The sequence below is a fragment of the Sapajus apella genome, unplaced genomic scaffold, assembly GCF_009761245.1.
Source record: "Sapajus apella isolate SASKATOON/1434 unplaced genomic scaffold, GSC_monkey_1.0 scaffold10, whole genome shotgun sequence".
NCBI classification, from domain to species: Eukaryota; Metazoa; Chordata; class Mammalia; order Primates; family Cebidae; genus Sapajus; species Sapajus apella.
The window spans coordinates 7442714-7457113 of NW_022436950.1; the positions used below are offsets into that span (position 1 = coordinate 7442714).

The 14400-nt window shown below is 44.2% G+C and overlaps 1 protein-coding gene across 5 annotated transcripts in view; it reads right to left on the minus strand.

Annotated features, from left to right (window-relative positions):
• The window catches only part of GIGYF2 (GRB10 interacting GYF protein 2), a 163138-nt gene extending 155567 nt beyond the window's left edge, over window positions 1-7571 (minus strand). For 4 of the 5 annotated variants that reach the window (XM_032277894.1, XM_032277895.1, XM_032277890.1 and 1 more), the window contains exons 1-2: window positions 7464-7571; window positions 1330-1395 (exon numbers count right to left, since the gene is read on the minus strand). The gene's annotated coding sequence lies outside the window, so the exon portion shown is untranslated. Of the gene's footprint in view, window positions 1-1329; window positions 1396-4212; window positions 4283-7463 lie in introns of all 5 variants that reach the window. The other variant, XM_032277891.1, reaches the window with a different exon arrangement.
• Between the last annotated feature and the right edge of the window lie 6829 nt (window positions 7572-14400).

Genomic DNA, 14400 nt, shown 5'->3' on the forward strand with positions numbered 1-14400 from the left:
AAATAACCAATGAATTTTTCCACACGAAGCTTCTCCTTTGCTTATGGCTGCTTGCTAAACCTTTACCCAGCCATTCCTCTGAACCTCCAAAATCAAGAAGCTTTGTATAAAAAGTGCACTAAGAAGTCCAGGAATGGTGGCTCACACGTGTAATCCCAGCACTTTGGGAGGCCGAGGCGGGTGGATCACTTGAGCCTAGAAGTTCAAGACCAGCCTAGCCAACACGACAAAACTCCATCTCTACTAAAAATTGGCTAAGTGTGGTGGCGAATACCTGAAATCCCAGCTACTCAGGAGGCTGAGGCACGAGAATCACCTGAACCAGGGAGGCAAAAGCTGTAGTGAGCCAATATCACACCACTGTACTACAGCCTGGGCAACAGAGTAAGACTCTGTCTTTAAAAAAAAAAAAAAAAAAAAAAAAAAAAAGGACTAATAAATTTCAACAAGTGTGCTTGGTGAGATCCACTGGCCTCATTCACCAAAAAATAGATAGGCATATATGTTAATCCTTTACAACAGGCAAAACAAAATATCCTTTGTGTGCAAAGCTACATACAGGACATTTTTCTGGAATGCTAGAAACGGAAAAATATCTAGAAGCTTCTCTGGGAGTATGCCTAGAACAGCCACCATTTTACCTTCTCTGAGACCTGCCCCCTCATTAGGAGGGAAACCTTTCAGCTGTGTTTGCACTTCTAGACTCCAACCTCATGTCCATAACTAATTTAATCAATGACAGAGAACTGAACCAAGTTTAGCCAGTCAAATCTCCCCCCTCCGAAGAATCTGAAATGTAGACACTGCTAGCAATCAGTTGGCTACTGGCACTAGAGCTTAAGTTCATAAGTGGCTTCAAGAATTAAGTGGCCCTTTGCTACCATGTGTTTGTTAAAGCAGAAAAAGCCAGACTGCACAAACACAACTAAAACAGGACAAAAAGACGAGAGGACACTGGCCAGGTGGCACAAAAGTGCTATCTACAAGTACCATGGCTCCTGAAAGCTTCCCAGTTTCTGGTTCACGTCCCTCATGAAGTCAACTGCTCTTTGGTTCTTTACAGTACCCCACCTCCAAAGCATTCCTCCTTGTTTCTTGCCAACAAAAAATTATTATGACAGTTTAAGACACAAATTCATACCAGAATCGATGCAGAAAGGTATGTTACTCTTACTGTTCATAAAGGATCCGACAGGTACCAGGGAAGAAGTTTCTACTTACTACCCAAAACCTCAGAAGAAATAATGGGGCAAAAGTAACTGAAACCTAAAAGCAGAAATCACCTATTTGCAAAAGCCCTCAGGCTCTGTGCTTCCCTTCCACACTTACCTGTTCAAAAATTCTGCTGGTTCACAGCAAGAGATTTGAGCAGACTTTGTTCAGATCCTTTTAACACTGTAAATAATAAAGATATTAATATAAATCACCCAGCAACCTCTTAAGAAACTTTAAAAGTACAACTTTTCATCACGAATATACTTTGCAGAAATGGCTTGCAAACCTGGTTAAAAGATTAGATCACCTGGTGTATTTATAAACTAGATTCCCTAACATCGAGAAAGCCTCAGTAGCTCTACAGTGGAACTGAAAACTATATTTAACAAAAGTCCCAAGTGATTCTTATGAAGCTGACAAATGAACACCTCCATAGGGTTTCAGGGAAGTGATTATTTAGGGGTTTTTATTCAAAACCCTATTATAGGGACTTGTATATTAACTTTTAAAACCTACTGCCAGACACAGTGGCTCATTCCTATAATCCTAACACTTTGGGAGGCTGAAGCAGGTAGATCGATTGAGCCCAGGAGTTCAAGAACAGCCTGGGCAACATGGCAAAACTCCATCTCTACAAAAAACAGAAAAATTAGCTGGGCATGGTGGTACATGCCTATGGTCCCAGCTACTCAGGAGGCTGAGCTAGAAGGATCCCCTGAGCCTAGGGAGGTCAAAGCAGCAGTGAGCCGCAATTGCACCACTGCACTCCAGCCTGGGTGAAACAGTGAGACCCTGTCTCAAAAAAATAAAAAATAAAATATATCTAATAAAAAAACAAAAGGCACATCACAGCAATATGCATCCTACCCAAATAATCACTAATCCCTTAGAAATATGATCATTGCCAAAATGTCCAGGGAGCAAAGCTCCAAGTGTGATTTCAGTTGCAAAATCACAACCTGCCTTTAATGCTCTGTTGGGATAGTATCTTAAAAATCCACAAGTTGGTGATATTCCAAGTGAACTGAAGTATAATATTTTCAAGCAGTTTCTTGGCTAAAATCAAATGATACTTTGCTGCTACTAACAAGTCAAAGAACAATAATTAACAATAAAAGTTGACAATTTCATTAACTATAGAAAAGCAACTAGACAGATAGACAGATTATTTTTTTCTTTTGAGACAGAATCTCACTCTGTCACCCAGGCTGAAGTGCAGTGGTGCGATCTCAGTTCGCTGCAGCCTCCGCCTCCTGGGTTCAAGCGATTCTCTTGCCTCAGCCTTCTGAGTAACTGGGATTACAAGTGTGCACCACCACATCCAGCTAATTTTTGTATTTTTAGTAGACATGGGGTCTCACCATGCTGGCCAGGCTGGTCTCCAACTCCTGACATCGAGTGATCTGCCCACCTCTGCCTCCCAGAGTGTGGGATTACAGGCATGAACCACTGTAATTGGCCAATTATTTTCAAAATGGGGTCTTACTTTTGTTCCCTCAGCTAGAGTGTAGTGGTGCAATCAGAATTCATTGTAGCCTTAACTTCCTGGGCTCAAGCGATCCTCCAGCCTTAATCTCCTGAGTAGCTGAGATCATAGGTGTGTGCTGCACACTCAGCTAATTTTTAAAAATCTTTTTTAGAGATGGGGTTCTCGAACTCCTGGGCTCAACTGATCCTCCTACCTCAACCTCCCAAAGTGCTAGGACTATAGGTGTGAACTACTGCACCCAGCCATAGATGAGTTTATTATCCATTTCTCCTTCCCTTTCCACCTGCCCTCAAAAAAAATACACAGTTCAGGGAGTAAAGCTGGATGACCTTTGAACATTATAACATGGCTACTTTTTTTGCATAATTAAATCAGAGGTGGATGTGACTTTCTCAAATTACTTGGTGGGGAGCAGTGTCTCTGGCCTATAATCTCAGCACTTTGGGAGGCTGAATTGGGGTATCATTTTAGGCCACAAGTTTAAGACCAGCCTCGGCAACACAGTGAGAACCCATCTCTATAAAAAATATTGGCCAGATGTGGTGGTGTGGACCTGTAATTACGGCTACTTAGGAGGCTGAGGTTGAGAGGATGGCTTGAGCCTGGGAGGTCAAGGTTGCAGTGAGCCATGATTGCACAGCTCACTGCACTCTAGCCTAGGTGATAGAGCAAGACTCTCTCCAAAAAAGACAGGGTCTTGTTCTATCACCTGTCTGGAGCGCAGACAGGTGATAGGCTAGAGTGCACAGGTGCAATCACAGCTTACTACAACCTCGACCTCCCAGTAGACAAGGTCTTGCTCTCTATCACAGGCCACAGTGAACCAAGATTGGGCCCCTGAACTGCAGCCTGGGCAACACAGTGAGATTCCATCTCAAAAAATAATAACAATTAATTAAGCTTAAGTTAATGAAACCCCATAGTTAACAAGAAAACACAATTATGTTCCTTATTTAAAGTAGGGAAGTAGGTAAGACTTTGAAATATTTTTATGAAATGAAGTTTGGTCAATTAAGAGAACATTCTTTGTTTTTCAAACCTCTCTCCTCTTTTAACCTCACACAAAATTATAGGCAATGCAATAAAGGTAACACTTTACATTTCTGCATAATTAATTTAGTATATTTCTCATTCATCTGAGAGCATGAACAAAATGTAAAAACAATATTTGGTCAAGAAACACTGCAACGCAAACTATAAGCAAGTTTATACGTGAAATAAAAATCTCTAGTTTTAAAGAGATGTAATTTTTCAAGGCATTAAAAATGAATGGAAACCTTAGGATTTTTTTTTATCTCATTTTAAACTTGTTTATTTCTTTTTCATTTTATATATTTGTTTATTTTATTCTTAAAATACTCTTCTATGCAAAAACCAAAGGACTTTATCACCATAAAACTCTAATGGAAGTCAAGCAATGGAAAAAAAACCTGCGTTCAGACTTTTACAACAATGACCAAACAATACCATGGTAATTTAAACTAAAGGAAAATGGACATTTAACTTGCCTCTAAGAGACTGGGTTAACACCAAGATAGGCTGAAGATTCAACCTAATGAGACTGGGTCCCACTAAAATCTATAAGAAATAGAATAAAACAGAAAGTATGGAAAATTTAATCAGCAGAGGCTAATGGAGACCTGCAAACAGTCAGAATTTGAAAATGGCACAGGTCAAAGATTCGTTAGAAGGGCAATCATAAAAGGGACAGTAGTAGTCTTTTTACCCAAAAAGGTTCTCCCAGACAGCAATCACTATCAATTGTGTCATTTTCCAATGTGAAGGTCAACAAAGAGAATACACATATGGAGTATTAAAATGCAGAGTCATGAAAACAAATGAGCTGATATGACATCAAAGACATTATAATTTGGAAATGTCATTTCAAAAACACAACAGAAAAACAAGAGGGAGAAAAGCAATTAGTTAAAATACTACCTCATCACTACCATCACTATGCCTCCCTTTTAGCCAAGGAGTTGCATTCACACACTGACCTTGTAATTCCCATCTTCTCATGATTTTGAGGCAAACCTACTCCAAAATGTTTTTCACATATGCCTCTCAGCAGCAAAAGCATTTCAAAATCAAAATATTAAAATTCCTCAGCTGAACTAAAATGAAAGAGGACATTTGTGAAAGCTCAGTAAAAAGAATATGGAGATAAACTGGAAGGAAATCAGAAAATGTTTTTTACAAGAAAAATGTGTCTATTAAGTATCCCATTAGTCTGAAGGTAAAAGTGGAGGAATAAAAAAGCACAAAAAGTTCTACACATGTAAAATGTTATAAAGGATACACACATGACTTACAGGAAGAGTCCCTAGGCTGGACAGCACAGTATTAACAGACATTCTTTCCTAACCAGATTAAGGATAATTTGAGTTACTACACTGATTCCACCTTTCTACCTGGTTATGTTCCTTAATTATGTGTCTAAATGTCAAAGGAAAATTTCTCATTTCCCTACATTTTCAAATATCCTGAAATTTCCAAATATCCCCCTTCTTAAAAGGCAACTGCTTTTGAAAAGTACTTTCAAGCTATTTATCATCAATCTCATTTTAAAACGTTTACTTCTGAGAAAGATAATTCATTATAATTTCCTGAAATATTTGAGCATCCTAAATTTTTCCAAATATGGGTGGAGAAGGGAATTACATAGGGGATAGGGGTTGGGAGGCTGCTGGCCCAAATCTCCAGAATCTGATTTCCCTTTCTAAGAATCATAAGAGATAAGGAAAAAGAATTCAGGGTAGCAAATAATCCATCTCATCTTAGTACTACAGATGTAAGTACACACATCTCCTACCAGTCTCCCTCTCACCCTTGTCTCTTAGCCTAGGCTACCCTCCATGCTTTTCCCAGTCTACTCCTGAGTCGCTCCCAACTAAGTTTTTGGGTCTGTGTCTTTGCTCTCACTGCTCCCTAGCAGCTTGCTGGAGCACTCTTCCCCCTGTATAGCTAAAGAAACAGCACCTTCACCTCTGTGGGGTTTTGCTACAATGTTATCTGTTCCATAAGGCCTTCGCAGGGCACTTAAAATTAACCCCTCCCCAAATCGCTATTGCCCTATCTCCCTGACTCATTTTTTCTTTCACCTCACTTACCACTACACCATGTATTTTACCTATTTATCTGTCTAGAAATGAATTCCATACAGACAGGAATTACTTGGTCTGTTTTGCTCCCAGCACATAACGGTGTAGTAAATGCTCAATAGGGTATCTGTCAAATAAATGAATGCATGAATGAATAAATGAATGAACGAAAGCACATGGTCCCTTCTGCCTCCCCAAGACTCTCAAATACTTTGTCAGGTATCAAAAAGGAATGAAGCCTTCTCCTTTCTAGTGAATCACTACCATCACCAGTGTATTCCTTGATGTTAAATTTCAAAAGAAAGATCATGTGACGTTTTTCCAGTTACGTGCCACTTTGAAATACTTTTCTAGTGTCCTCTTCTGATGTCAACATCTGATGTAAAAGAAAAGTACACACACATTCCATTTTGAGCACGCCAAACACTGCTATACCAACTAGTAAAACACGTGAAACCATCAATGAATGAGAGAAAGCATTTGTGTTTCAGGCAAAACCGACAAAGTCTGTAAGGTCAAATCTACAAGTATTAGAAAGATCAAAATTAATGTACAGAAAGAATGACATTTTTTTTTCTAATCCACGAAGTCATTTGATTCTAAAAACGAAATAATATATAAGGAAAGAATACCTTCCCCAAACACAACACTGGGACTCAAAACTGCCTTAATTCAAGGTATATAGCACTAGATAGGAAGTTGTTCACAGGTTCTGGCCCCATACTCAATTTCTTGCAAGTTAAACTGGAATACTTACCTTTCTTACAGAGAGACATGTGTTTAAGTGCTCTGACTTGCAGGAAAATGAAAACAAAATAAAAAAACACAGCACTAGATAACTGCAAAAACGTTATTGCTTCTCAAACACGGTCACACACTCCGCTTCTTTCGTGACCCCATTCCCTGTTAGCTTGATTTATGTTTCAGTTGCAAAACAAGTATTTAGAGTGGTTCTGGAAACTGCTGACACTTAAGACTAATGGCTATTTCAACCTGATGTGAACATTTGGGTCCCCAAAACTGCCCTGGGCTCTACTTTCCCTGCCTCAGTCCCAAGGTTCCGATCCTGGTGGCTCCACCTCGCCTCAGGCCTGGTCCAGACCCAGTACTCTCGCCAACGAAGGAGTTGCCTCCGTCCAGATGCTCCGTGGGGAAGGCAGAAGCGCACCTCCCAGGGGCCAGGTGTGGACAGGGGAGCCGGCAGGAGCAGCTGCCTGACCGCAGCAGCTGTTACCGGGGCACCCCAAGGCTGGGCGGGTGACTGGCCCGCAGAAGTAGGCAGAGAAAGGCAAGCCCTCGGGCTCCGAGCAAGCCGGCCTGACTGCCCCACCACCCTCCTGGCTTGTTCTGCTCCTCTAGGAATGCCAAGAGGCCCTGGCCGAGGGGCTCCTCGGCTCCCCGCGGCCGTGACGCGCCAGGGCCCTCAGCGCCCCTCGCCCAGGAGGAGGCTCCCTCCGGCCCTGCACCTGACCTGTCCCGTCGCCTGACGGCCCAAGCCGGCCGGAGCGGCCTGTGGGTGTCCATGCGGCCAAGCCGGCTCGGGCAGGAGCGGCGGGGACGCAAGCGCGGGTCAGAGGCACGGGCGGCCCGGGACGCCGCGGCGGGGCCGGTGCGCGGGGCAGAGCCGGGCAAGGGAGCTACACGGAATGGCTGGTTACCTGCGGTCCGGGACAGGGAGTCTCAGAACCCAAGTCAGTCCTCAGCCTCAACAACACAAGATGGCCGACACGTCGCCACGCGCGTCACGTGACCGCGCGTTCGCTCGGCCACGCCCCTTGCTCCGCCCCCGTCCCTTCCCGCTTCCCTCCCCACTCTCCAGTCTCCCACGACATCCTTCCTTTCCGCCGCCACCCGCCCCTCTACCCAGACACGCCCCTGCCCGAGACCCGGATGAAAGGCTGGAAGAGGGCGGGGCCGCGGCACTGCGCAGGCGCCCGCTGACCCCTTGGCAGCTGCTGGGTACCTGCCCTTGAGTTGAGTGGACCTGGTGTCCAGAGTTGGGCCCAGACCAGGCACCCTGTGACTCACTGTTCTGTACTCCCAATCCAGAGCCCGTTTGCAGTTCAAAAGCCTCTGCATCCCTTACGGGCTGGTTTTTCAAGTTAGAACTTTTCCACACTTTTAGTCCAGCATTTTCCTGTCCAGTTGCCATCCTAGAGAGAATGGGAAAGCCGCAAAAGCTGAAATTCAAAGCAGTTTCTCTCCTTGTTAACAGTTCTGATAGAACTGAGAATTCATTCCAGAGTGTTGGACTGGGACAGCTAGGAAAGACTTTAGAGCTCCGACTCCTTCCTAGGACATCTGGGGCTATAACTCTTACCTAGAGATGAACTATTTTGGAATTGACAGATAAAATACAAGACACCCAGCAATATTTGGGGCACACACTAAAATAACTGTTCGTTATTTTTCTGAAATTCAAATTTAACTGGGCGTCCTGTGTTTGCTAAATCTAGCAACCCTATCCTTAGGCATCCCATTCTTGCCTGTGTCTTCAACTTCCTACGGGAGCCTTTCTGTCAGTTCTTTAAAGTGTCTCCCATCTTAAAATGGAATGTTAAAAATTCCAGTTCTGGCAGGGCGCAGTGGCTCATGCCTGTTATCCCAGCACTTTGAGAGGCCGAGGCGGGTGGATCACGAGGTCAGGAGATCGAGACCATCTTGGCCAACATGGTAAAACCCCCGTCTCTACTGAAAATACCAAAACGGGCGTGGTGGCGCGTGCCTGTAATCCCAGCTGCTCGGGAGGCTGAGGCAGGAGAATCGCTTGAACCAGGGAGTCAGAGGTTGCAGTGAGCTGAGATCGCACCAATGCACTCCAGCCTGGCAACAAAGCAAGACTATGACTCAAAAAAAAAAAACCCTCCAATTCTCCCTCCAACTACTTCCTGCGACCCTGTTCCCTTTTTCTTTCTTTCTTTCTTTCTTTTTTTTTTTTTTTGGGACGGAGTTTCGCTCTTGTTACCCAGGCTGGAGTGCAATGGCGCAATCTCAGCTCACCGCAACCTCCGTCTCCTGGGTTCAGGCAATTCTCCTGCCTCAGCCTCCTGAGTAGCTGGGATTACAGGCACTCGCCACCATGCCCAGGTAATTTTTTGTATTTTTAGTAGAGACGGGGTTTCACCATGTTGACCAGGATGGTCTCGATCTTTTGACCTCGTGATCCACCCGCCTCGGCCTCCCAAAGTGCTGGGATTACAGGCGTGAGCCACCGCGCCCGGCCCGACCCTGTTCCCTTTCAAAGCCAAGCTGCACCAAAGAATTGTTTATATGCACTTTCTCCATTGCCACCCCTGACGTGCAATCATCAACCACTCCAAGGTGGCTTCTGTCCTTTCCTATCTGCCTATTGCTTACCCTGAGAACACCCCATCTTACAGGTTGATAACAGTAGTCTTTCAGTCCTCCGCTTGACTTCGCGTTTTCCTGTCTTCAATACAATTGGCCACTTCCTGCATTCTGAAACACTTTCTTCCCTTGACTTTTATACCCTTACTGCTCAAAGTGGTACAGTAACATCCACATCACATGGAGACTTGTTAGAAATACAGAAACTCAAGGAAGCCCTTCACAATCCCATTCTGCAGAATTCTACCCCCAAAGCTTGAGAAAACATAGAGAGATCCCATCTCTACAAAAAATAAAATAAAAAATAATTAACCGGCGGGGGACAGAGGCTCACGCCTGTAATCGCAGCACTTTGGGAAGCCGAGGCGGGCAAATCCCAAGGTCAAGAGATCGAGACCATCCTGGCTAACATAGTGAAACCTATCTCTACTAAAATACAAAAATTCGCTGGGCGTGGTAGCACACGCCTGTAGTCCCAGATACTCAGGAGGGTGAGGCAGGAGAATTGCTTGAACCCAGGAGGCATAGGTTGCAGTGAGCCGAGATTGCACCACTGCACTCCAGCCCAGCGCCTGGTGAAAGAGCAAGACTCTTTCTCAAAAATAACAATAATAATAATTAGCCAGGCATGGTGGCATGCATCTGTAGTCCCAGCTACTTGGGAGGCTGAGGATCACCAGCACAGGAATACAAGGCTGCAGTGAGCTCTGATCGTGCCACTGCACTCCAGCCTGGGCAAAAGAGCAAGACCCTGTCTCTAAAACAAAAATCAAAAAGAACTCTGCTCTCATCATCCACATTGTTCTCCTCTCCTTGATCTTCCCCATGAACTAAGTGCTCCAGATAGGCCCATGTTAGAAGATTTGTAAACATGACGTTATGTTTTAGCCTTTGCACATGCTGTTCCATCCTGTTGCAATGCCATTCTCAACATTTACCCCACTTCTCCCCAGCCTGCAACTCCTGCCAATCCATGTGTCACTGTCTCTGTGCCTCCATTAGACCAAAGAATTTACCCCTTGTCCTGTTTTTTGTTTGTTTGTTTGTTTAAGACGGGGTTTCACCATGCTGGCCACGCTGATCTTGAACTCCTGACCTCAAGTGATCCACCCTCCTTGGCCTTTCAAAATGCTGGGATTACAGGCGTGAGCCACCGCACCTGGCCTGAGCTGTTATTTTCAAGGAAAAAAGTAATACTGATACTTGTTATGTGCCAACCACCTCATTAAATGCTGTTTTTGCACTGTCTCTTGTGATCCTGGTAACAGCACTGTGGAGCAATGCAACCAGGCTTCTCAGAGAAGTGCTTACCTTCTCCAAATCTCAACCAGGATTTCCAAGCCCAGACTGGCTGATTGCAGAGCCCATGTCCCTAACCAACTTGTCATGCCACCTCTCAGATGCTATCCCACCTGTACATTACCTATATATATACTTTTTAAGATACAATTTGCACACAGTAAAATTTACCATTTTTAGTGCACAGTTTTGCAGCTTGAGACACATATATACAGGTGGCCGGGCACAATGGCTCATACCTGTAATCCCAGCACTTTGGGAGGCCGAGGCAGTCATATCACCTGAGTTCAGGAGTTCAAGACCAGCCTGGCCAACATGGGGAAACTCCATCTCTACTAAAATTACAAAAAAAAATTAGCCAGGCATGGTAGCGCAGACCTGTAGTCCCAGCTACTTGGAAGGCTGAGGTGGGAGGATCACTTGAACCTGGGAGGCAGAGGTTGCAGTGAACTGAGATTGTGTGCCACTGCACTCCAGCCTGGGTGATAGAGACACTGTCTCAAAAAAAAAAAAAAAAAAAAAAAAAAAGCTGAAAACAATCCCTGCTTTTAACCGTTGTGCACACCGCATTATTCCGCTCAGCAACCTCTGCAGATGCTATTGCCCTGACACACATCAAATGTTCAACAAATACCAATAAAATTAAATCGATTCTTGATTATCAACTCTTTAGGAAGGGTGCTTTTCTTTTCTCCTTTAAGTAACTCTGTCTTTCCAGTGTTTCGCTAAATAGTGATATTTAAAGTACCACCATGCTTTTGTCGGGAATAACGAAGTTTCAGCTATAGTACTCCATTGATAGAGAAATTGAGATGGTAGATCATTTGAGATGGGAGAAGGGTAAGGAGTATAATCCAAAACAAGTTTAATTTGTCATGAGCACATAGCTGGGCATGATGCTACATACCTGTAATCCCAGCTACTTAGGGGCTGAGGCGTAGGAAGTGCTTGAACCTGGGAGGCAGAGGTTGCAGTGAGCCAAGATCGTGCCACGCACTCCAGCCTGGGCAACAGAGCAAGACTGTCTCAAAATAAATAAATCAATAAATAAAATGTTTTAACATTAGTGGGATGTTGTGGCACACACCTGTAGTTTCAGCTACCTGGGAGGCTGAGGTGGAAGGATCTTTTGAGTTCAGGAGTTTGGTGCTACAGTGAGCTATGATTATGCCACTGTACTCCAGCCTAGGTGGAAAAAATAAAAAGACAGTTGTACCAGAGAACTGAACAAACAAGAAAGGGTATGCAGACAATGGCTATGCAAATAAACCCATTTTTATGTTTGAAAAACTTTGTTATTATAAAAATAATTGCATATTTAAATTATTTTCTCATTTCCAACCTCTGAATGTACAAGACGTTAAATCGTTTATTTAAAAAAAAACCTTGGAATACAATAAATGTATCCTTTCACCTAATATCCCACGATACATCCCAAAATGTTATTCATTTTTTTCTGAATATTTTGCATCTTTAGGGTTTCATATTTCTTCTGTCCCAGAGGATTCCCACATGAATGTTCAACTGCTCTTCTTGTTTTCTTTGTGGTCAGAGATTCTCCTCTCTTTTTTATTTATTTTTAATTTAATTTTTTTTTTGAGATAGAGTCTCACTCTGTTGCCCAGGCTGAAGTGCAGTGGCATGATCTTAGCTCACTGCACCCTCTGCCTCCAGGGTTCAAGCAATTCTCCTACCTCAGCTGCCCTAGTAACTGAGATTACAGGCATGTGCCACCACACCTGATTAATTTTTGTATTTTTAGTAGAGACGGGGTTTCCCCGTGTTGGCCAGGCTGGTCTCGAACTCCTGACTACTGACTCCTCGAACTCCTGACTCAGGTGATCCACCCGCATCGGCTTCCCAAAGTGCTGGGGTTACAGGCGTGAGCCACCATGCTTGGCCTCTCTTTTTTTTATTAACTGTTATTAACAATTCTGCTGCTGGTGGTGGCAGTAGTGGGAGTCACTGTGGTACTAAAGCAATGTATGTTTATGGCTTTATAATTTTTAGAGTTCAAAAACATATAAAGGAAAAAATTGAAGTGTTCCCTCCCCTGCAAGACCTATCTAGGACCCTCGGGTTCTCCTTCCATCATTTTTTGTGGTCTCCCCCAAAATGTTGCATGCATGCATTAACAAGCATGGCACTTTCCTTCGTTCTCAGCACCACTAAGTGCTGGAGATTCAATGGTTGTCCCCAAATCCACCTGATCAGCAACCTCATGAAGCTTACAGTCTACTCGGGTAGAGACATAATGATATGGTTTGGCTCCGTGTCCCCACCCAAATCTTATGTCAAATTGTAATGCCTAATATTGGAGGAGGAGCCTGGTGGGAGATGATTGAATCATTGGGGCAGACTTCTGCCTTGCTATTCTCACGGTAGAGTCCCCAGAAGACCTGGTTGTGTGAAAGTGTGTAGCTTCCCACTTTGTGCTGGCTGCCCCTTCACCTTCTGTCATGATTATAAGTTTCCTGAGGCCTGCCCCAGCCATGATTCCTGTACAGCCTGTAGAATCATGAGTCAATTAAACATCTTTTCTTTATAACTTGCCCAGCCTCAGGTAGTTCTTTATAGCAATGTAAGAACGGACTAATACACATGGCTTTATGTCTCCCAACTAAAACAAAACACCTGAGCATTACTATGCATGCTGTTGTGCTCTTGGCCTGTTTCCAAGAAACAAGATGTCTTGGGGGCATCCATGTTTTTTCAGTGGCTGGCTGTCACGCTTACGTGGATGTACCTAACATACTGAACCGATCCCCTGCTGATAGATATGCTGATTGTTTCCAGTATTTTTGCTATTACAAACAACACTGTAATGAGTATTCCCTTAATACATCCTTGTTCTTTCTTTTCTTCCCCCCCACCCCCCCGGCAAACCACCTTGTTCATTTTTATACTTACCTATAGGATAAATTCCTGGGCCAAAGCTCGTGAGTATGTCTGCAGTAGACACCTGCTGTTCTTTATGATGGTTCTGCTGAGCTGAAATACTGAATTAGTTTCAGTTGAAATACTGAAATACTTTCCCATGTTTGTGGAAAATGAGAATCTTTGTGGCTGGCAGAGCATGCCTCCACTTACAGAAGACAAAAAGCCTAGATACTCCTCTGACCCATCCCTGGCATGTGGGCATGTGACTAGGCTCAGCCTCAAACTCTGATGTGGAGGAAATGACCTGAAGAAGCAGGACACTACAGCATGCTTGTCAGCCGGGGCAGCGGCTGGTTCCCATGGTGTGCTTTTGGCTGCTGTCCCAGCTGCCTGGCCTTCTGCCTGCTTCCTTAGCCTGGCCCCCCAGCCCTACTAGTGATTCTGGGGACTTCTCTGTATCTTTTCAAACAATTCCTTTTCTGCTTAAATCTGTCTGGCTTAGAGTCTGTTATTTGCAATTAAAAACTCTGATTCTGGCCGGGCGTGGTGGCTCATGCCTGTAATCCAAGCACTTTGGAGGCCAAGGTGGGCGGATCACCTGAGGTTGGGAGTTCAAGACCAGCCTGACCAACATGGTGAAACCCTGTCTCGAAAAAAAGAAGAAGAAGGAGAAGAAAAAAAAAGAACTCTGATTCCAACATAGCCAGCCTCCAAGATGACTCCTAATGATTTTTGCCAATAGGGCTGACCTATGTGACTAATAGGACAGTAGAGTATGATTTAGGAAGCTAGGTCTTAAAAGGCTTGCCCTTTACCTTCTCGTATCACTTGCTCTGGGGGAAGCTAGCTGCCAGATTGTGAGGACACTCAAGCAGCCTCACGGAGAGGTTCACATGGCAGGCAACTGAGGCCTCCTGCCAACAGCCAGCATCAATCACAGGAGTAAGTCATGTTGGAAGCAGGCACCTCAGTCTCAGTCAAGCCTTCAGATGATTGCAGCCGCAGCTGATATTTGGACTGCAGCCTCATGAAAGACCCTGAGCCCAAACCAACTACCCAGCCAAACTG